Source organism: Phyllobates terribilis, unplaced genomic scaffold (genome assembly GCF_046119375.1).
Source record: "Phyllobates terribilis strain yellow unplaced genomic scaffold, ASM4611937v1 Scaffold_4__5_contigs__length_816908805, whole genome shotgun sequence".
NCBI classification, from domain to species: domain Eukaryota; kingdom Metazoa; phylum Chordata; class Amphibia; order Anura; family Dendrobatidae; genus Phyllobates; species Phyllobates terribilis.
In genome coordinates this window covers 799436903-799460212 of record NW_027362764.1, presented here as the reverse complement: position 1 = coordinate 799460212, position 23310 = coordinate 799436903, and positions in this window count along the sequence as shown.

The window sequence follows — 23310 nt, the reverse complement described above, 5'->3', positions numbered from 1 at the left end:
ACCTCCTCCATCATTGCTCTCCCCATCCTCATCATTGCTCTTCCCCATCATTGCTCTCCCCCTCTCCATCACTGCTCTCCCCATCTTTGCTCTCCCCATCATAGCTCTCCTCACCCGCATCATTGCTCTCCCCATCCCCATGATTGCTCTCCCCATCTCTATCATGACTCTCCCCATCCCCATCATTGCTCTCCCCATCCCCATAATTGCTCTCCCCATCCTCATCATTGCTCTCCCCATCCCGAACATTGCTCGCCCCATCCCCATCGTTGCTCTCCCCATCATTGCTCTCCACATTATAGCTCTCTCCATCCCCATAATTGCTCTCCTCCACCCCCATCATTGCTCTGCCCCCCTTCTCCATCATTGCTCTCACCCACCTCCTCCATCACTGCTCTCCCCCATCTCCTCCATCATTGCTCTCCCACACCTCAACATTTCTTTCCCCATCCCCATCATTGCTCTCCCCATTATTGCTCTCCCCATCCCCATCATTGCTCTCCCCACCTCCATCATTGCTCTCCCCCACCTCCTCCATCATTGCTCTACCCCATCCCCATCATTGCTCTACCCCATCCCCATTATTGCTCTCCTCATCCCCTTCATTGCTCTCCCTATCCCCATTATTACTCTCCCCATCCCCATTAATGCTCTCCTCCACCTCCATCACTGCTCTCCCCATCCACATCATTGCTCTCCCGATCCCCATCATTGCTCTCCCCATCCCCATTAATGCTCTCCCCATCCCCATTAATGCTCTCCCCCTTTCAATTATTGCGCTCCCCCACCTCCATCAGTGCTCTCCTCATCTTTGCTCTCCCCCTCTCCATCATTGCTCTCCCTATCCCTATCATTGCTATCCTCATCATTGCTCTCGCTATTCCAATCACTGCTCTCACCATCCCCATCATTGCACTCCCCATCCTCACCATACTCTCCCCATCCTCATCATTGCTCTTCCCCATCATTGCTCTCCCCGTCTCCATCACTGCTCTCCCCATCTTTGCTCTCCCCATCATAGCTCTCCCCACCCGCATCATTGCTCTCCCCATCCCCATTATTGCTCTCCCCGTCTCCATCACTGCTCTCCCCATCTTTGCTCTCCCCATCATAGCTCTCCCCACCCGCATCATTGCTCTCCCCATCGCCATCACTGCTCTCCCCATCGCCATCATTGTTGTCCCCATCCCCATCATTGCTCTCCCCATTCCTATCACTGCTCTCACCATCCCTATCATTGCTCTCCTCCACCTCCATTATTGCTCTCCCCCACCTTTTCCAGCATTGCTCTCCCCCACCTCCTTTATCTTTACTCTCCCCATCCCCCTCTATCATTGCTCTCCCCATCCCCATCATTGCGCTCCCCCGCTCCATCACTGATTTCCCCCACCTCCAACATTGCTCTCCCCCACCTTCTCCATCATTGCTCTCCCCACCTCCTCCAATATTGCTCTCCCCATCCTCATTATTTCTCTCCCCATCCCCATCATTGCTCTCCTCACCTCCATCATTGCTCTCCCCCACCTCCTCCATCATTGCTCTCCCCCACCTCCCCCATAATTGCTACCCCATCCCCATCATTGCTCCCTCCATCCCCAGCATTGCTATTGCCATCATTGCTCTCCCCATCCCCATAATTGCTCTCCCCCTCTCCATCACTGCTTTCCCCATACTCATCATTGCTGTTCCCCATCCAGATCATTGCTCTCCCCATTATTGCTCTCCCCCTCTCCATCACTGCTCTCCCCATCATTGCTCTGTACATCCCTATCATTGCTCTCCCCCTCTCCATCACTGCTTTCCCAATCATTGCTTTCCCCATCCACATCATTGTTCTTCCCCTCTCCATCACTGCTCTCCCCATCTTTGCTCTACCCATCCCCATCATTGCTCTCCCCATCCCCATCATTGCTCTTCCCATCCCCATTATTTCTCTTCCCATCATGACTCTCCCCATCATTGCTTTCCCCATTATAGCTCTCCCCATCCCCATAATTGCTCTCCTCCACCTCCATCATTGCTCTCCCCATCCTCATCATTGCTCTTCCCCATCCAAATCATTGCTCTCCCCCTCTCCATCACTGCTCTCCCCATCTTTGCTCTCCCCATCATTGCTCTCCCCACCCACATCATTGCTCTCCCCATCCCCATTATTGCTCTCCCCATCTCTATCATGACTCTCCCCATCCCCATCATTGCTCTACCTCATCCCCATAATTGCTCTCCTCCACCTCCATCATTGCTCTCCCCATCCTCATCATTGCTCTTCCCCATCCACATCATTGCTCTCCCCCTCTCCATCACTGCTCTCCCCATCTTTGCTCTCCCCATCATTGCTCTCCCCACCCACATCATTGCTCTCCCCATCCCCATTATTGCTCTCCCCATCTCTATCATGACTCTCCCCATCCCCATCATTGCTCTACCCCATCCCCATCATTGCGCTCTCCATCCACATCATTGCTATCGCCATCATTGCTCTCCCCATCCCCATCATTGCTCTCCCCTCTCCATCATTGCTCTTCCCATCCCCATCCCCATCATTGCTATACCCTTCATTGCTCTCACTATCCCCATCTCTATTATTGTTCTCCCCATCCCCATCATTGCTCTCCCCATCCTCATCATTGCTCTTCCCCATCCCCATCATTGCTCTCCCCCTCTCCATCACTGCTCTCCCCATCATTGCTCTCCCCATCATTGCTCTCGCCATCCGCATAATTGCTCTCCCCATCCCCATTATTACTCCCCCCATCTCCATCATGACTCTCCCCATCCCCATCATTGCTCTCCCCATCCCCATTATTGATCTCCTCATCCCCATCATTGCTCTCCCCTTCTCCATGATTGCTCTCCCCACCCTCTTCATTGCTCTCCCCATCCCCATCATTGCTTTCCCCCTTTCCATCATTGCTCTCCTCCACCTCCATCATTGCTCTCACCCATCTCCATCATTGCTCTCCCTCACCTCCTCCATCATTTCACTCCCCCATCCCCATCATTGCTCTCCCCATCATTGCTCTCCCCATCCCCATCACTGCTCTCCCCATCGCCATCATTGTTGTCCCCATCCCCATCATTGCTCTCCCCTTTCCTATCACTGCTCTCACCATCCCCATCATTGCTCTCCTCCACCTCCATTATTGCTCTCCCCCACCTTTTCCAGCATTGCTCTCCCCCACCTCCTTTATCTTTACTCTCCCCATCCCCCTCTATCATTGCTCTCCCCATCCCCATCATTGCGCTCCCCCTCTCCATCACTGATTTCCCCCACCTCCTCCATCATTGCTCTCCCCACCTCCTCCAATATTGCTCTCCCCATCCTCATTATTTCTCTCCCCATCCCCATCATTGCTCTCCTCACCTCCATCATTGCTCTCCCCCACCTCCTCCATCATTGCTCTCCCCCACCTCCCCCATAATTGCTCCCTCATCCCCATCATTGCTCCCTCCATCCCCAGCATTGCTATTGCCATCATTGCTCTCCCCATCCCCATAATTGCTCTCCCCCCTCCATCACTGCTTTCCCCATCATTGCTCTCCACCTCTCCATCATTGCTCTCCCGATACTCATCATTGCTCTTCCCCATCCAGATCATTGCTCTCCCCATTATTGCTCTCCCCCTCTCCATCACTGCTCTCCCCATCATTGCTCTTCCCCATCCCTATCATTGCTCTCCCCCTCTCCATCACTGCTTTCCCAATCATTGCTTTCCCCATCCACATCATTGTTCTTCCCCTCTCCATCACTGCTCTCACCATCTTTGCTCTCCCCATCCCCATCATTGCTCTCCCCATCCCCATCATTGCTCTTCCCATCCCCATTATTTCTCTCCCCATCATGACTCTCCCCATCCCCATCATTGCTCTACCCCATCCCCATCATTGCTCTCCCATCCCCATTATTGCTCTCCTCATCTGCATCATTGCTCTTCCCATCCCCTTCATTGCTCTCCCCATCCCCATTATTACTCTCCCCATCCACATCATTGCTCTCCCCCATCCCCATCATTGCTCGTCCCATCCCCATCATTGCTCTCCCCACCCCCATTATTGCTCTCCCCCTTTCCATCATTACTCTCCCCCACCTCCATCACTGCTCTCCCCCTCTCCATCACGGCTCTCCCCATTTTGCTTTCCCCATCCCCATCATTGCTGTCCCCATCCCCATCATTGCTCTCTCCCTTTTCATCATTGTTCTCCCCCACCTCCATCACTGCTCTCCCCATCATTGCTCTCCCCATCCCCATCATTGCTCTCCCCCTCTCCATCACTGCTCTTCCCATCTTTGCTCTCCCCATCATTGCTCTCGCCATCCGCATAATTGCTCTCCCCATCCCCATTATTACTCCCCCCATCTCCATCATGACTCTCCCCATCCCCATCATTGCTCTACCCCATCCCCATCATTGCTCTCCCCAACCCCATCATTGCTCTCCCCATCCCCATTATTGATCTCCTCATCCCCATCATTGCTCTCCCCTTCTCCATGATTGCTCTCCCCACCCTCTTCATTGCTCTCCCCATCCCCATCATTGCTCTCCCCATCCCCATCATTGCTTTCCCCCTTTCCATCATTGCTCTCCTCCACCTCCATCATTGCTCTCACCCATCTCCATCATTGCTCTCCCTCACCTCCTCCATCATTTCACTCCCCCATCCCCATCATTGCTTTCCCCATCATTGCTCTCCCCATCATTGCTCTCCCCATCCCCATCACTGCTCTCCCCATCGCCATCATTGTTGTCCCCATCCCCATCATTGCTCTCCCCATTCCTATCACTGCTCTCACCATCCCTATCATTGCTCTCCTCCACCTCCATTATTACTCTCCCCCACCTTTTCCAGCATTGCTCTCCCCCACCTCCTTTATCTTTACTCTCTCCATCCCCCTCTATCATTGCTCTCCCCATCCCCATCATTGCGCTCCCCCTCTCCATCACTGATTTCCCCCACCTCCTCCATCATTGCTCTCCCCACCTCCTCCAATATTGCTCTCCCCATCCTCATTATTTCTCTCCCCATCCCCATCATTGCTCTCCCCATCCCCATCATTGCTCTCCCCATCCCCATCATTGCTCTCCCCATCCCCATCATTGCTCTCCTCACCTCCATCATTGCTCTCCCCCACCTCCTCCATCATTGCTCTCCCCCACCTCCCCCATAATTGCTCCCCCATCCCCATCATTGCTCCCTCCATCCCCAGCATTGCTATTGCCATCATTGCTCTCCCCATCCCCATAATTGCTCTCCCCCTCTCCATCACTGCTTTCCCCATCATTGCTCTCCACCTCTCCATCATTGCTCTCCCGATACTCATCATTGCTCTTCCCCATCCAGATCATTGCTCTCCCCATTATTGCTCTCCCCCTCTCAATCACTGCTCTCCCCATCATTGCTCTGTACATCCCTATCATTGCTCTCCCCCTCTCCATCACTGCTTTCCCAATCATTGCTTTCCCCATCCACATCATTGTTCTTCCCCTCTCCATCACTGCTCTCACCATCTTTGCTCTCCCCATCCCCATCATTGCTCTCCCCATCCCCATCATTGCTCTTCCCATCCCCATTATTTCTCTCCCCATCATGACTCTCCCCATCCCCATCATTGCTCTACCCCATCCCCATCATTGCTCTCCCATCCCCATTATTGCTCTCCTCATCTGCATCATTGCTCTTCCCATCCCCTTCATTGCTCTCCCCATCCCCATTACTCTCCCCATCCCCATCATTGCTCTCCTCCTTTCCATCATTGCTCTCCTCCACCACTGCTCTCCCCATCCACATCATTGCTCTCCCCCATCCCCATCATTGCTCGTCCCATCCCCATCATTGCTCTCCCCACCCCCATTATTGCTCTCCCCCTTTCCATCATTACTCTCCCCCACCTCCATCACTGCTCTCCCCCTCTCCATCACGGCTCTCCCCATTTTGCTTTCCCCATCCCCATCATTGCTGTCCCCATCCCCATCATTGCTCTCTCCCTTTTCATCATTGTTCCCCCCACCTCCATCACTGCTCTCCCCATCATTGCTCTCACCATCCCAATCATTGCTCTCACCATCCCCATCATTGCTCTTCCCATCCCCATCATTGCTCTCCCCATCCTCATCATTGCTCTCCCCATTCCCATCATTGCTTGCCCCATTGTTGCTCTTCCCCTTCCCCATCATTGCTCTCCCCATAATTGTTCTCCCCATCCCCATCATTGCTCTCCCCATCCCCATTCTTGCTCTCCCCATCTCCATCATGAATCTTCCCATCCCCATCATCGCTCTACCCCATCCCCATTATTGCTCTCCCCATCCCCATTATTGCTCTCCTCATCCCCATCATTGCTCTCCCCCTCTCCATCATTGCTCTCTCCCATCTCCTTCATTGTTATCCCCATCCCCATTATTACTCTCCCCATCCCCATCATTGCTCTCCCATTTCTATCATTGCTCTACCCCACCTCCATCACTGCTCTCCCCATCCCCATCATTGCTCTCCCCCATCCCCATTATAGCTCTCCCCATTCCCATTATTGCTCTCCCCATCCCCATTATTGCTCTCCCCCACCTCCATCACTGCTCTCCACCTGTCAATCACTGCTCTTCCCATCCCCATCATTGCTCTCCCCCATCCCCATTATTGCTTTTCCCAATCCCCATCATTGCTCTCCCCCTTTTCATCATTGCTCTCCCCCACCTCCATCACTACTCTCCCCATCTTTGCTCTCCCCATCTCCCTCACTGCTCTCCTCATCCCCATTATTGCTCTCCCCCATCTCCATCATTGATCTCCCAATCCTCATTATTGCTCTCCCCATCCCCATCATTGCTCTCCCCTATTCCATCATTGCTCTCCCCCACCTCCAACACTGCTCTCCCCCACCTCCATCACTGCTCTCCCCATCTTTGCTCTCCCCATCATTGCTCTCCCCATCTCCATCATTCCTCTCCCCAACTCCATCACTGCTATCCTCATCCCCATTATTGCTCTCCCCCATCCCCATTATTGCTCTCCCCTTCTCCATCATTGTCTCTCTGGTGTATTAGTTAAAAAAATACAACGCTTACCTCTCTGCTTGTTCCCCCGCAGGCCGCAGCATCCTCGCTGTTTGCATTGCAACTTTCTCCTTGACACAGGCGTGCGCTGCATGATGACGTCATCAAGCCGCGCGTGCCTGTGTTAGGTAGAAAGCGCCGGGCAGGAAACAGAGGACAGATCCCTCCAGCTCCACTGCCGTGTCAGCAGCGGAGCTGGAGGGATCGCATCACTCCCTGCCCGCCGCACCTGCCGCTGCCCTCACTATTAGCCGCCCTGAACCTCTGGCCCCCAATGCAAGTGCTCTGGCGATATGTCCGCCCCTGCTTCAGCCGCCGGCCACTGATAGGTCGGCGGCCATGTTAACCAGCGGGCCCCCGTGTGTCCTGCTCGAGGGCCCACCAGAGAATTCTCTGGTGTCCCGATGCCCCAGTCCGACCCTGGTCGAATCCATCAGGTTGGACGCTCAGACGGGCTCGACTCGAGTAATGAGTGTAATGGCAGTTAATGCGAAACTCAACCATTTTTCTGGCAGACCCTCCCAGGATGGCTGGGGGCAGGAAAAATCACTGAAATGGATGGAAACAGTGTGGAGAAGACGACTGGATGCATCTCTGACTCCCAGGTCGCTTGTCAGACTGACAATAAAACATACAAAAATGACAATAAAATGTTTTTTACAGGGCAAATGTTAGGAACATTTTTCCAGGATAATGACTTGTATATAAGGCAAAATAAAAAAGCCTCCTCCACCCCTTAATAGCTGGTCATCTCTCACCGTATTTCCAAATCGCCTATGACTACAGAAGATGACATAGAAGAGGTAGAAATAAAACTTCACTCACCTGTAGTCACCGGTAAATGTAATTTTACCATTTTACTGCCCTATCAGGGCATGTGGTGTGAGACATGATCAGACACATCCTTTGTAATTCATGGAGGAGGGACTCGGAAACTCACAAAGCCTATGCAGACAATGCAAGAACTGACAAAAATGAGAAGGAAGAGGGACTCCGATACACCCTGTATTAGATATGAAGGAGGCGTCATACACATTCTGTTACAATTGTTAGGTCGTGGGACTCCTAGACTGGTAAAGCCTATGCACTAAGTGTAAGGGCTGCCAAACATTAGAAGGAGGCTCTGCAATACACCCTGGAAGACACATGGAGGATGGGCTCAGAATACATTTTTTAGAATTTTAAAAAGATTGTGATAAGGCCATCTCCCACGACTACCGCCTTGGGCCACACTACTCTTTGCCTTCTTTTGTGAATGACTTTCTACTGATGACCACAAACAACTTGAATTTGTCCAAGAATTCATGGAAATAAACTCACATGTTGTGGACTGTGGAAGAGATGTATGTGACCAGAAGGAAAACTCATTTCCATCAGATGATACTGACATGAGACAATGAGAAAGAAAACAAGAGGGGACAAAGCAAGAACTTGACTTGAATGAAACTAAAACTGTTGACGTGCTGAGTGAAGACTATGTGGATAGTGAAGATCTTACCATCATTGCTGTATTAGAAATTGAAGAAACACAAAACAACAATGTAATGGAGAAGGCCACATTCACTGTAACTAGTGATGAGCAGAGGGTCAGAGCAGTTCGGTAGAAGAGAGTGAGTGCAGTGCGTCAGTGGACTGGTCCCGGAAGAGGAGGAGCTATGCACAGGAAGTGCGTGAGTCACTGTCCGTGGCCATTTTCTCAGAGTCCAGAGAGAGAATTTTAAAAACAGTTGGACCCATAAACTGCTAAATCCAATGCACTTAGTGCAAGGCCTAGCAACAATTTAAAGGAGGGATTGCAGTACACCCTGGAAGAGACGTAAAGGAGGACCATTTCCCATTAATAAGGAGTAGGTCTCCTAGACTGGTATATAAGAGGATTATAGAGGTAGGCATAATACAGACCCTGGAAGGATTAAGAGCGAGGATTGCATCATGACCCTGTAGATATGGTGGAGGAGGAGGACACAGAAAACTAGAAACCATGAACTGTATACCTATGCTTGGGAAGGGGTGCATGGGAATACATTAGTAAATAAAGAACATTTGAATTGAGTTTATGTTACGCTGCTATCATTCGGTGGTGTTGAGAAGTCTGGCCCAATCCAGCCCTTGTTCATTTTCAGTTGACAGGCGGATGCGCTTATCAGTTATAATTCCACCAGCGGCACTAAAAACCCACTCTGATAAAACACTAGTGGCAGGGCAGGCCAGGACTTCCAAGGCGTACAGAGCGAGTTCATGCCACGTATCCAGCTTGGATACCCAATAATTATAAAGCACAGAGGAATCACGGAGGACGTTGGTACGGTCGGCAAGGTACTAACTCAGCATCTTCCCAAACTTTGCACTCCTTGTGAGAGTACCCCGTGCCTCAGGGCCTGTGCGATGGGAGGGTCTGAGAAAACTGCCCCAGAACTTTGACAGTGTTCCCCTGCCTCTGCTGGATTGAAGTTGTGTCTCTCTCGCCTGTACTCCTTGGTTGTCCAACTAAGTGTGACCTCAGCCGCCAGCGTTTTCAGATGGGAATTTTTTTAATAATTCTACAACAAGGGCCTTCTGGTACAGCCCCATTTTTAGACCTCTCCGCCACGGGAAGGAGAGATAGAAAGTTCTCCTTGTAGCGTGGGTCTAGAAGTGTCACCAACCAGTAATGACTGTCACCCAAAATAATAAATGAAATTCATAGGAACAATAGTAGGGAAAACAATATATATCATATATCAATCACAATCATTCAATAGTAAACTCCTACCATATATTAGGACTAAATGTCATGGCCAATCGCCGTAAAAACAATAGCAAGCAGAGAAACCGAAGAAAAATGATCCTGAGGCCATAATATGTAAAAATACAATAATCTTCATTAGAAAATGGAAGCGAACAAAGCACAGCGCAAATGGCTATGCATAAGGACACGCAGCAGTGAAGATACATAGTAAAATCAGTAGGTTTAAGAGTGTAAATTATATATATATATATATATACACCCTCTACATATCAAAGAATCAATGAATATAAGAATTAAAATGAGAAATATATAAATATGCTTTAATGTGATATGTCACTCTTAGGGGTAAAGTGAAACCACTTAAATATGTGCATGGCTATTTGTACCCACACACTAACCTATAATTATAGGGTGAATTGATACCACAAACACTGGTCCACATGTATACCCATATAAGTAAAGGCTTACTTACAGTGGTGGCCAAAAGTATTGGCACCCCTGCGATTCTGTCAGATAATACTCAGTTTCTTCCTGACAATGATTGCAATCACAAATTCTTTGGTCTTATTCTCTTCATTTAATTTGTCTTCAATGAAAAAACACAAAAAGAATTGTCCTAAAGCCAAATCTATATATATATATAATCGTCTTTTCCCGTCTGTCTGTCTTTCTGTCTGTCTGTCTTTCTGTCTATCTGTCTGTCCTGGAAATCCCTCGTCGCTCATTGGTCCGACAGCGGCCAATCAGCGCCGCGGGATTTCTGAAAAAAGATGGCGGCCGTTAGCGACTCATCTGCGGGACGGAGATGCAGCCGGGAGATGACCGGCGCGAGGCGCTCATCTCCCGGCCGGTAGCAGCAGAAGGACCTCGACCGCGGGCGCCGCTGACCTCCATGCGGAAGGGAGGACCGGGGAGCAGCACTGTGGGTCGGGATACTTCTGCTGAGAGCGGCCGCTCATCTCCCGCCCGGTAGCAGCAGAAGGACCTCGACCGCGGGCGCCGCTGACCTCCATGCGGAAGGGAGGACCGGGGAGCGGCACTGCGGGTCGGGATACTTCTGCTGAGAGCGGCCGCTCATCTCCCGCCCGGTAGCAGCAGAAGGACCCCGACCGCCGGTGCCGCTGACCTCCATGCGGAAAGGAGGACCGGGGAGCGGCACTGCGGGTCGGGATACTTCTGCTGAGAGCGGCCGCTCATCTCCCGCCCGGTAGCAGCAGAAGGACCCCGACCGCCGGTGCCGCTGACCTCCATGCGGAAGGGAGGACCGGGGAGCGGCACTGCGGGTCGGGATACTTCTGCTGAGAGCGGCCGCTCATCTCCCGCCCGGTAGCAGCAGAAGGACCCCGACCGCCGGTGCCGCTGACCTCCATGCGGAAGGGAGGACCGGGGAGCGGCGCTGCGGGTCGGGATACTTCTGCTGCGAGCAATCGCTCATCTCCCGGCTTCTCGCAGCGGAAGTAGCCGCACAGGGAGCGGCGCTCCCCGGTCCTCACCAATACGATTCGCTGATTGGTCGCGGGCGGAGAGCGCGACCAATCACCGATTTGGGCGCCACATTTAAATAGCGGCCGCGACCAATCAGCGATATTGCCGCCAAATTTAAATAATGCTCTGCTGTTTGATCGCCAACGGCGACCAATCAGTGAGATTGCCGCCAAGTTTAAACAATGCTCTGCTAATTGACCGCCGACGCCGGCCGCGACCAATCAGCGAGATTGGCGCCAAATTTAAACAGCGCTCAGCTTATTGGTCGCGGACTCCAGCCGCGACCAATCAGCGAGATTGGCGCCAAATTTAAACAACGCTCTGCTGATTGGTCGCGGCCGCCAGCCGACCGCGACCAATCAGCGAGATTGGCGCCAAATTTAAACAACGCTCTGATCTCCCGACGGCAAGTGTGAACGGAGTAAACCGAGGAGCGGCGCCGCCGGTCGGGATGCTTCTGCTGCGAGCAGCCGCTCATCTCCCAGCTGCTCGCAGAAGTACCCCGACCGGTGGCGCCGCTGACCTCCATGCGGCTACCGTCGGGAGATCAGCGGCTAGGGATACTAACCGGTCATCTCCCAGCTGCTCGCAGTGGAAGTACCCGCATAGGCAGCGCCGCTCCCCGGTCCTCACTAATACGATATTGGCACCAAATTTAAACCCCGCTCTGCTGATTGCGCCCGGTCGGCCGCATATATATTCTAGAATACCCGATGCGTTAGAATAGGGCCACCTTCTAGTTTCATATAAACACATATATCCCACAATAAGGAAGAAAAGGGACGTACATAGCATGCAGGTGGTATAAGTAGTATATAGATTATAGTAATATCATTTCCTATCTATATATACCATCAACATCCCAATAAAAAAGGCATAGACATCAACAGACTATATTCAATGAGTCAACATGTACATAGATATCAATGCTATACATAACAAACACTGATCGATACGATTGCAGGATAACCGATACAAAGAAACAATATACAAAAACCTGGCCATAGAAAACATAGTGTGCACATATACATATAACATAGATGTCAGTAACAGCTCAGAAGTGCAAACTCGATGTAATGGAACCACTCATGATCCAAGGGCCTAGACGTACACATGATATCCTACAAGGGTAGGCCCGCTGGGGTCGTTGGTGACGCAGCTGGGATGGATTTGCTCCCCACTGGTAGAGCGGGGCCCCAGGGCTACCCGTACGGTTTATGTAGGGGATTGTGGATGTTGGGGTGCAGGGCTGAGGGTGCAGATAATGACCCGATGACACAAGAAGGGCAGTTTCCTCTACCTTTACTTGAGGTTTGATCGTGTAGAGCAATCGTTTACTCCTCGCCCGTATGGCAGGCAGCTTGAGCCTTTTTCAGGTGTCGCTCCTCCGTGGCGGCCCCAGGCTCTAGTATGCTGCTGAGCCGCCGGGCTTTTGGTGGGGCGAGGAGACCAGCAGTCTTCTTCCCTCCGGATTTAAAATATAACTTTTAATGATTATGTGTCACCCTACCTGGATGCCACAAGTGTAATAAAGCTGTGTCTGAGAGCAAGGGGGAGGTTCTCTGGTTAGGGGAACATTAGCATGCAATGCCTCCTGTCTCAGGCCAGTAGGGGGAGCAGGCTGCCCCTATAAAAGCTGGTACTGGGGACAGGGTTAGAGAGAACTGGAAAGCCTGTCTCAGCTTTGAGACGTGTCCCAGAGTGGAGCAGGGACAGAAAGTTGATTGCACCTAAGAGGAAGTGTGGCAGTAGGAGAGAGCCACAAGCCAGAGACAAGAGGCGAAGAGAGCCTGTCTTGGCAGAGAAAGACTTAGCTTTACCAGACTTTGGTGTCTGAGGCTGGAAGGATTCCACATCCCCCAGCAGAAAACCAGTTCGCAAGGGACTGTACATTCCTTGGCCTAAGAAGCCTGGAGGCCCTGCCACAACCGAAGGGACCAGTAAAGCCGTACAAGGCTGGGAGCAGAAAGGAACCCACGTCGCAGGCCATACAGGCGAGAATACACGGAAAGCTTGGAAACGTGGGCTGTTACCTTATAAAGAGGAGATAGCCAGAAGGAGCGCAGAAAGCACGGTAGGCCTACACCCTCACCCTGACCAGGGCCAATTTCCCCGTTGCTCTCAGACATCCAGGTCCCCTCCTAGCTGGGACTGTTTGTGGGTCAGTTTGCCTGTTTAGTAAAGACCCTGGACTGCAACCTGTTGTCTGTGTGCTCCTTGCTCCTCCAGCACTATCAGCACCGGGACTCTCATTACCATCACTCCCACCATCCACTATACTGCCCTGGGGCCGCACTCTTCCCGTGGGGAGTCACACTACCATAGCTGCACATATCATCAGCCCCAGCGGTCTGCATGCAGCGGCGGTTCCTAATAACCGCAATCCACGGGTGGCGTAGTCGGACATCAGCAGAACATAGCAGACTACCATTGGCCTGACCACCCTGAGCCACGGAACCGGGCAGCCACTACTACCCCCATCGTCTCCCTATTGCCCGGATCCGAGTGCCCCACGGCCCAGGGGGCGCGTCAGCTTTGGCGTAGTCGGCAGGATTTCGTGCCCGCAACCACCGGGTACTGCGTGCCTGAAAAAGACTTTTGTAACTTACCTGTGGAGTCGTTTCCCGCCATCCGGAGCCGATTCCCGCCATCAGACGCCATTTTGGACCGTTTCCCGCCGTCCGCAGCTGTTTCCCGCCATCGGACGCCATCTTCAGGACGCCGCGCGGGAAGAAGAGGGGCGTGGACGTCAAAACCGCGCGAGATCCGAAGCTCCGCCCCACGCACCGACGCTGCGCAAGGTCCTGGAAGGGAGAGAGAGCGACGCTGACGTCATCGGAGTGCGACGCCAGGTCCTCGTCCAGAGCAGCAGCGGAGCCGCGGCCTACAGAAGAGGATCGTCGGAAGGTAGGCCACGCTTCACTAGGGGGGGGAGGAAGATGTCGGACACAGAGGCGCCCCCTACCACCAACGCAGCAGCGGTGATGCCCTTTTCCTTGCCCTACATCCCTGGAGCGGCCTGGCTGCCCAAATACTCAGGGGAGCCCCATGCCCTAACTGACTTCAAGGAAAGACTGTATAGTTTGTTCCAAGTTTACCCCCTGACAGAGGAACAGAAGGTCAGCATATTGACAGGGCAGTTAACTGGCGCAGCCCAAAGGGAGGTAAAATCATGGCCCATTGAGGAGAAAGGGACTGTGAAGGGTATTCTGGCCCGGCTGCGGGGTACCTTTGATACACGTACCTCCGCTGAAATTAAAATGAGGTTCTATGGATGTAAGCAGCGGGCACAGGACAGCATCAGAGACTATGCCCTAAATCTGCAGGAAGCCTTGAGGGCTATTCAACAAACTGACCCTGGCAGTGTGCAGGAAACCGATAAGCTGCTAACAGAACAATTCATAGAGGGTCTGCTGTCCAGCGCCCACAGGGCCCAACTGCGCCTCATGTTCTTCCAGAACCCCGACCTGACCTTTGCCCAATTTAAGGACAGGGCCATAAGGGTGCTCCGTGAATCTGCAACCAGTGGCGCTATAAACCCCCGGCGCCCTGCTATCACCTACCACCAGGAGGCGGCGCCCTCCTCTATGGACTCCGTGGAGGCTGATGCACAGGCCCTGAACCAAGCCCCGTCGAAAGGCCTGCACCACCAAGTCCAGGAGCTGACCAGGAGCGTCGCGGCGTTGACCAGGACCGTCCAGGCGTTGCAAGTGGACCCGTCAAGACCCATCAAGCTGGCTTCAAGTCCGGAGGATGTCCCGTGGCGTCGACAGAGGAGGATCCCGTCGTTCCGAGGGAGGCCCACAGACCGCTACGCAGAGGATGGACAGCCCATTTGCCGTCGATGTAACCAGCCCGGACACATTTCCAGGTACTGTAATTTAAACGGGTCCAACCTGGGGCAGAGGGCCGACCCCCAGGCATAAGATCACCAGGCCCTTATAATTGGCGTGATAAGTACGTTGGGGGGCGCCCGGTTTTACCTGTGGTGCTGGACGGTATCCCCATGAGCGCCTTGCTGGATACTGGGTCGCAAGTAACCACAATCCCTTATGTACTTTTTAAGCAGTATTGGACTGATGCTGATATCACACGGTATCCAGACAGTAACTTGAGCATCATCGCCAGTAATGGCTTACCCGTGCCGCAGATGGGGTTCAAGGAGATGACCATTAAAATTGGTAAAGTTGAACTGCCGGCACAGGGAGTGATTATTGTGGACATTGACCGTCATGAAAGTCACCCTAAAATAACTGTGGGTACTAACATAATTGAAAATTGTCTTTCAGAAGTAATTGTAATTCTACAACAGGTGGCGGTGAATGCTAGTTCCAGCCAACAGAGAGTCCTCAACAAGGAGATAAAAGCCCTGATGATTCGGCAGCAGGTAGAACTGTCTGGTGGTGAGATCGGTAGCGTAAGACTCAGTGATCCATTCCCCATTTCCATGCCTCCCAAAAGTGAAATGATGATCTGGTGTCGGACTGCAATCGGGTTGAGAGGTAGAGACTACCAAGCCATGGTAGAACCCGTGTACTCAGACAGCAGGCCCACCATTTTGACAGCCCGGGGGGTGGTTGATGTCCGTCATGGGAGGGTGCCCGTCCGCATCCTCAACATTGGGGAGGGGGAAGTACACTTACCCAGGTACGCTACACTCGCCAAACTGTTTGTCGTCGAACACCAAGCTATCAGGGCCGTGGAACCCTTGCCTCCATCTCCACAGGCGGAGGGTAATGGCTCCCAGAAACACAAGGAGGACTGGTGCCAGAAACTCCACGTGGGTGCTGACTCCACTCCCCTGCACCAAAAACAAGGAGTCTACCGGGTGGTACAGGAGTACGAGAGAGTCTTTAGTAAGCACCCGCTAGACTTCGGCAGAGTAAAAGGGATAGAACACCACATCCCCACAGGGAGCCACCCACCAATAAAAGAGAGGCACAGACCTGTACCCCCTGCACATTATCAGAACGCCAAGGGTATGCTGCGGGAAATGAAAGAAGCTGGGGTCATTAGAGACAGCTGTAGCCCCTGGGCAGCCCCCTTGGTTCTGGTGAAAAAGAAAGACGGCACCATGAGAATGTGCGTAGACTATAGACAAATCAACCGTATCACCCACAAAGACGGATATCCGCTGCCTAGAATAGAAGAGTCTTTAGCCGCACTAAAATCTGCTAACTTCTTTTCTACTTTGGACCTTACTAGCGGGTACTGGCAGGTTCCTGTGGCAGAGGCTGACAAGGAGAAGACCGCCTTCACCACCCCGATGGGACTGAGCGAATTCAACTGCATGCCTTTCGGACTCTGCAACGCACCAGGGACCTTCCAGCGGCTGATGGAATGCTGTCTAGGGCACCGAAACTTCGAGACGGTTCTCCTTTACCTGGACGACGTGATCGTCTATTCGAAAACCTACGAGGACCACCTAAAGCACCTGGCCGAGGTGTTCGAAGCCCTGGCAGGCTATGGCCTGAAGGTGAAACCATCGAAGTGCCACCTGCTGAAACCAAAGGTCCAGTACCTAGGGCACGTGGTAAGTGCGGAAGGAGTGGCCCCCTACCCTGACAAGGTCACGGCAATCAAGAGCTGGCCAAGCCCCTCGAACATCAAAGAGGTGAGACAGTTTCTCGGGTTGGTAGGCTACTACCGAAGGTTCATCCCCGGGTTCACCAAAATGGCAGCTCCTATGCAGGACCTCCTGATCGGACAGTCTAAGTCCAGGAGTCAAAAGCCACCCTTCAAGTGGGATAAACCGGAAGAGGAGTCCTTCCGCCAGCTAAAGTTGGCCCTTACTGGGGATGAGATCCTGGCCTACCCTGATTACGGCCAGCCTTTCATTCTCCACACAGATGCCAGTAATGTGGGACTGGGAGCCGTACTGTCCCAAAACCAACAGGGCAGAGAACGGGTGATCGCATACGCCAGCCGGAAGCTGAGGCCCACCGAAAGGAACCCGGAGAATTACAGCTCCTTCAAGCTAGAATTCTTGGCGGTGGTGTGGGCCGTGACGGAACGCTTCAAGAATTACCTGGCCTCCGCAAAGTTCACCGTGTACACGGACAACAACCCGTTGACACACCTGGACAATGCAAGACTGGGTGCCCTGGAACAGCGGTGGATGGCCCGTCTCTCCAACTATGACTTCGTGATCAAGTACCGGGCAGGCAAAACCAATGCCAATGCGGACGCCCTATCAAGAATGCCTCACTTACCTGAAGGTAACGAAGACCCAGAAGAGCTGGAAGAGGTAGAACTCCCCGCGTTTCACCGGTATGGAGCCGCTCAACACTCTCACCGCGTGAAGGAGGAGGATCTAACGACGGTGATGATGAATCCCCTACCTCACCACAGCTGGGCCGAGACCCAAGATAGTGACCTTGCAGTCCGCCTGGTGAAAGATCTGCTGACCCGGGAAGACGCCCGCCTAGATCCAGATGCCCCAGAGGAAGCCAAGCAGCTATGGAAGGAGAAGAGCAAGCTGTTCCTCTACGAAGGCAAGTTGTGCAGAAGGATTGTCAACCACCGGACACACGAGCTGACCTGGCAAGTCGTGGTTCCAAGGCGGGATGCAGCTATGGTCCTGGGAGCTTACCATGACAGAGCGGGGCACTTCGGTTGGAAGAAACTGGAGTTCCTGCTAAGAGGAAGGTTCTTTTGGGTCGGCATGAGAGGAGCTGTAGAAAAGTGGTGCAGAGACTGTGGCCCTTGTCACCTGAGGAGGAAGGACCGCACCAGCCAGAAGACACCCTTGAGGCCCATCGTCACCACACAGCCTCTTGAGCTGGTAGCTCTGGACCACGTCAAATTGGCTCCCAGCCTGTCAGGATACATCTATGCCCTGACAATCGTGGACCACTATTCCCGTTTTCTAGTGGTGGTCCCGGTAAAGGACTTGACAGCCCAAACAGCGGCCAGAGCCTTCCAGCAATACTTCTGCCGTCCACACGGGTATCCGGAACAGGTCCTGACAGACCAGGGTCCAGCGTTCGAAGCTGAAATCTTCCAGGAGTTCTGCAACCTCTATGGCTGTAAGAAGATTCGGACAACGCCTTACCACCCCCAAACCAACGGGATGTGTGAGAAGATGAACAATATAGTCATTGATCTCCTGAAGACGTTGCCCCTGGAGGAACGCAGCCTGTGGCCAGAAAAATTGCCGGACCTGGTAGACATGTACAACAACATCCCGGTGAACGCTACAAACTGCACCCCGGCTTACCTGATGCGAGCTAGACCAGGTAAGCTGCCCGTAGACCTGGAGATGGGAGTCCTAATACCTGAGGACACCTCCCCGGATGCGGACTGGGATGCGGAAAGGCAACTGCAGTACAAGATGGTACAGGAGAGTGTGGAGAAGAGCCTGGCCCAGGTGAGAGAGAAGCAAGAAAGACTCTTCAATCAACACGCCCCTGCTAGTCCCCTAGAACCTGGTGAACAAGTCCTAAAGCGAAAAAGAAGGCTACATAAGTTGGACGACCAATGGGAAAGGGAACCCTACACCGTACTGCAGTCTGACCACGACAACCCAAAGGTGTGCGTAATCACCAAGGACGGAGGAGAAACCACTAGTGTCGTCTCCAGGGACCACCTCAAAAGATGCCCCGAGCAACTCCGTAGTGCAGAAGAGGATCAGAGTGACCTTGAACCCGCAGAGGACAAGGAAGAAATGATCAGCACCGTTCTTGGAGAGTTCCCTCAGTCCTGGACTCGCATAAATGACGCCATAGTGGTACCTGTCCTGCATTTCCTGCAACCGGCCCAGCAACAACCAACACCAGAGCCGGAAGGTGAAGTGGAGCAAGCGGTTCCAGAGGCAGAAGAGCCTGTACCAGCAGCCCAGGAGAGTCAACCCTCTGCTGACAGTGAGCCTGCCATGCCTGCGGTGAGCCAAAGAACCCGCAGACAGCTGCCTGCCCTACCTGTACACCCAGCTGGTAGCTGTACCCCTAACGCTAGTGGGGAAAGCCAGGTTGGTCCACCACCAGACAGTGGGCTACGTAGGTCAACCAGGAGCACAAAGGGACAGATACCCGCTCGCTGGAGAATATAGAGTGTACTAAGATTGTAAATAACCCTGTTGCAAAATGTTGAATTGTTTGCCAAGTTACCTGCATGTTTATTGATAGTGTGTTTCAGTTTCTTGCAGCTACCATGAGGACTCAAAGGTTATGGACTTTGTATAACCGGGACCTTGTATGGACTGCATTCGGAGCCTAACCCAGGAATGAACTAAGACTGTGAAGGACTTGGGGTAGGACAGACCCCCACCTGGTTAAGGCTCCCTGTTGTTTTGGTGATATGGACACCTGGTCACAGACCACACTGTGACCTTAAGAACTCAATCTGTGCGTCATTTGTGTATTCATGTTTTATTGTTATGTATATTATCTTTGTTTACTGTTTAGTCCCGGAGTACTAAATTTCACTAGGGGGGAATGTGTCACCCTACCTGGATGCCACAAGTGTAATAAAGCTGTGTCTGAGAGCAAGGGGGAGGTTCTCTGGTTAGGGGAACATTAGCATGCAATGCCTCCTGTCTCAGGCCAGTAGGGGGAGCAGGCTGCCCCTATAAAAGCTGGTACTGGGGACAGGGTTAGAGAGAACTGGATTGCCTGTCTCAGCTTTGAGACGTGTCCCAGAGTGGAGCAGGGACAGAAAGTTGATTGCACCTAAGAGGAAGTGTGGCAGTAGGAGAGAGCCACCAGCCAGAGACAAGAGGCGAAGAGAGCCTGTCTTGGCAGAGAAAGACTTAGCTTTACCAGACTTTGGTGTCTGAGGCTGGAAGGATTCTACATCCCCCAGCAGAAAACCAGTTCGCAAGGGACTGTACATTCCTTGGCCTAAGAAGCCTGGAGGCCCTGCCACAACCGAAGGGACCAGTAAAGCCGTACAAGGCTGGGAGCAGAAAGGAACCCACGTCGCAGGCCATACAGGCGAGAATACACGGAAAGCTTGGAAACGTGGGCTGTTACCTTATAAAGAGGAGATAGCCAGAAGGAGCGCAGAAAGCACGGTAGGCCTACACCCTCACCCTGACCAGGGCCAATTTCCCCGTTGCTCTCAGACATCCAGGTCCCCTCCTAGCTGGGACTGTTTGTGGGTCAGTTTGCCTGTTTAGTAAAGACCCTGGACTGCAACCTGTTGTCTGTGTGCTCCTTGCTCCTCCAGCACTATCAGCACCGGGACTCTCACTACCATCACTCCCACCATCCACTATACTGCCCTGGGGCCGCACTCTTCCCGTGGGGAGTCACACTACCATAGCTGCACATATCATCAGCCCCAGCGGTCTGCATGCAGCGGCGGTTCCTAATAACCGCAATCCACGGGTGGCGTAGTCGGACATCAGCAGAACATAGCAGACTACCATTGGCCTGACCATCCTGAGCCACGGAACCGGGTAGCCACTACTACCCCCATCGTCTCCCTATTGCCCGGATCCGAGTGCCCCACGGCCCAGGGGGCGCGTCAATTATATGATAAAAATGGCCAATGGCTCAATAAAAATAGACAATAGACACGATAAACCAACAAACGACACACATAGACAGGGATAGTGAGGAAATAGGGGACCGCTGTACAAGCACAACATGGTAGGATTCCCAACAACAAAATACAAAAGGGAATTACATGTGCCGCATGCTCAGATAATGGCTGGCGTTTTAAATATGCTCACTTTTAGCGCTATTTCTATCCTTGGATTTCTACGAATTCTTGAGATGATCTGTCTTTGCATTTTTGATTAGGCGTTATGGCTTAATTTATAGATTGCTATAATAGACATATTTATAGACATGAATTTATACCTCTACTGTATCTATGTGATGCTCTCTTTCTTCTTTCACCCCCTTATAGTGGTGGTTGTCATGGTAATGGCGCCTCATTTGAGTGTATACATGATTGGGTGTTCTTTATGGAGCGCAGGTACATGTTAGTTGCGCTTCCCCTCATCAATATGGTGGTGACTAGTGTTGAGCGATACCTTCCGATATCGGGAAATATCGGATCGGATTGGATCGGACCGATACCCAAAAAATATCGGATATCGCCGATTCCGATACCGGAAACCAATGCAAGTCAATGGGACACAAATATCGGAATGAAAATAAACCCTTTCTTTCCTTGTAGGTTAATTCTACATGAAGGAAAACAACTAACAATAATGTAGAATGTATTACGCGAAAAGCCGGCAATTCATCAGCGGCATACACCGGTACCCGACAATTTACAACAGAAAGACTAGAGCTTCACACATAGATTAGATAGATAGAAACATGTCAGTCACATATATAAGAAGTACAGTGACAGTGTTGGTTACTGTACTTGTCATTTAGTGTAAAGGATTTATTAAAAAAAATATTAGTGTTTTCATGCACCGTCTCTTTAACCCCTTAACCCCCGAGGGTGGTTTGCACGTTAATGACCGGGCCAATTTTTACAATTCTGACCACTGTCACTTTATGAGGTAATTACTCTGGAACGCTTCAATGGATCCCCCTGATTCTGAGACTGTTTTTTCGTGACATATTGTACTTCATGATTGTGGAAAAATTTCTTCGATATCACTTGCGTTTATTTGTGAAAAAAATGGAAATTTGGCGAAAATTTTGAAAATTTTGCAATTTTCAAAATTTGAATTTTTAAGCCCTGAAATCAGAGCGATATGTCACACAAAAGAGTTAATAAATAACATTTCCCACATGTCTACTTTACATCAGCACAATTTTGGAACCAAATTTTTTTTTTGTTAGGCAGCTATAAGGGTTAAAAGTTGACCAGTGATTTCTCATTTTTCCAACAAAATTTACAAAACCATTTTTTTAGGGACCACATCACATTTGAAGTCATTTTGAGAGGTCTTTATGACAGAAAATACCCAAAAGTGACACCATTCTAAAAACTGCACTCCTCAAGGTGCTCAAAACCACATTCAAGAACTTTATTAACCCTTCAGGTGCTTCACAGGAATTTTTTGAATGTGGAAGAAAAAAATGAACATTTAACTTTTTTCACAAAAATGTTATTTTAGACCCAATTTTTTTTATTTTCACAGGGGTAACAAGAAAAAATGGACCCCAAAATTTGTTGTGCAATTTCCCCTGGGCACGCAGATACCCAATATTTGGGGAAAAAACACTGTTTGGGCGCACGGCAGGGCTCGGAAGGGAAGGAGTGCCATTTGACTTTTTGATTGTAAAATCGGCTCAAATTGTTAGCGGACACCACATTGCGTTTGGAGAGCTCCTCTGTGCCCAAACTTTGGAGCTCCCCCACAAGTGACCCCATTTTGGAAACTAGACCCCCCAAGGCACCTTTCTAGATGCATAGTGAGCACTTGGAACCCCCAGGTGCTTCACAAATTGATTCGTAAAAATGAAAAAGTGAAAAAAAAAAACACTTTTTCATTTTCACGAATCAATTTGTGAAGCACCTAGGGGTTCCAAGTGCTCACTATGCATCTAGATAGGTGCCTTGGGGGGTCTAGTTTCCAAAATGGGGTCACTTGTGGGGGAGCTCCAATGTTTGGGCACACAGGGGCTCTCCAAACGCAACATGGCGTCCGCTAACAATTTGAGCCGATTTTCCATTCAATTTGTTAGCGGACACCATGTCGCGTTTGGAGAGCCCGTGATGTGCCTAAACAGTGGAGCTCCCCCACAAGTGTCCCCATTTTGGAAACTATACCCCTCAAGGATTTAATTAAGGTGTATAGTGAACATTTTGAACCCAGAGGTACGGCACAGAATTTGTTTACATTAGGTCATCATATTGAATAAGTTGTCATTATTCTTAAGCGCAAGTGCTCGCTACTTGAGTTTGCATTGGGTTCTCAGGTATGCACCATGTACAGCGTGTGCTCGAGTGAGATGCTCGAGTCCCTGCTCCGCATGTTTCACGGCTATTAGACACCCAAAAAAAAACATGCGGGGATCGCTCGTGCATGGCAGGCAATCCCCGTAAAGTTTTTTGGCCGCGAAGCATATGGGGCAGAGACTCGAGCATGTCACTCAAATACCCACGATACTCAATGCATACCAGAGCACCCGA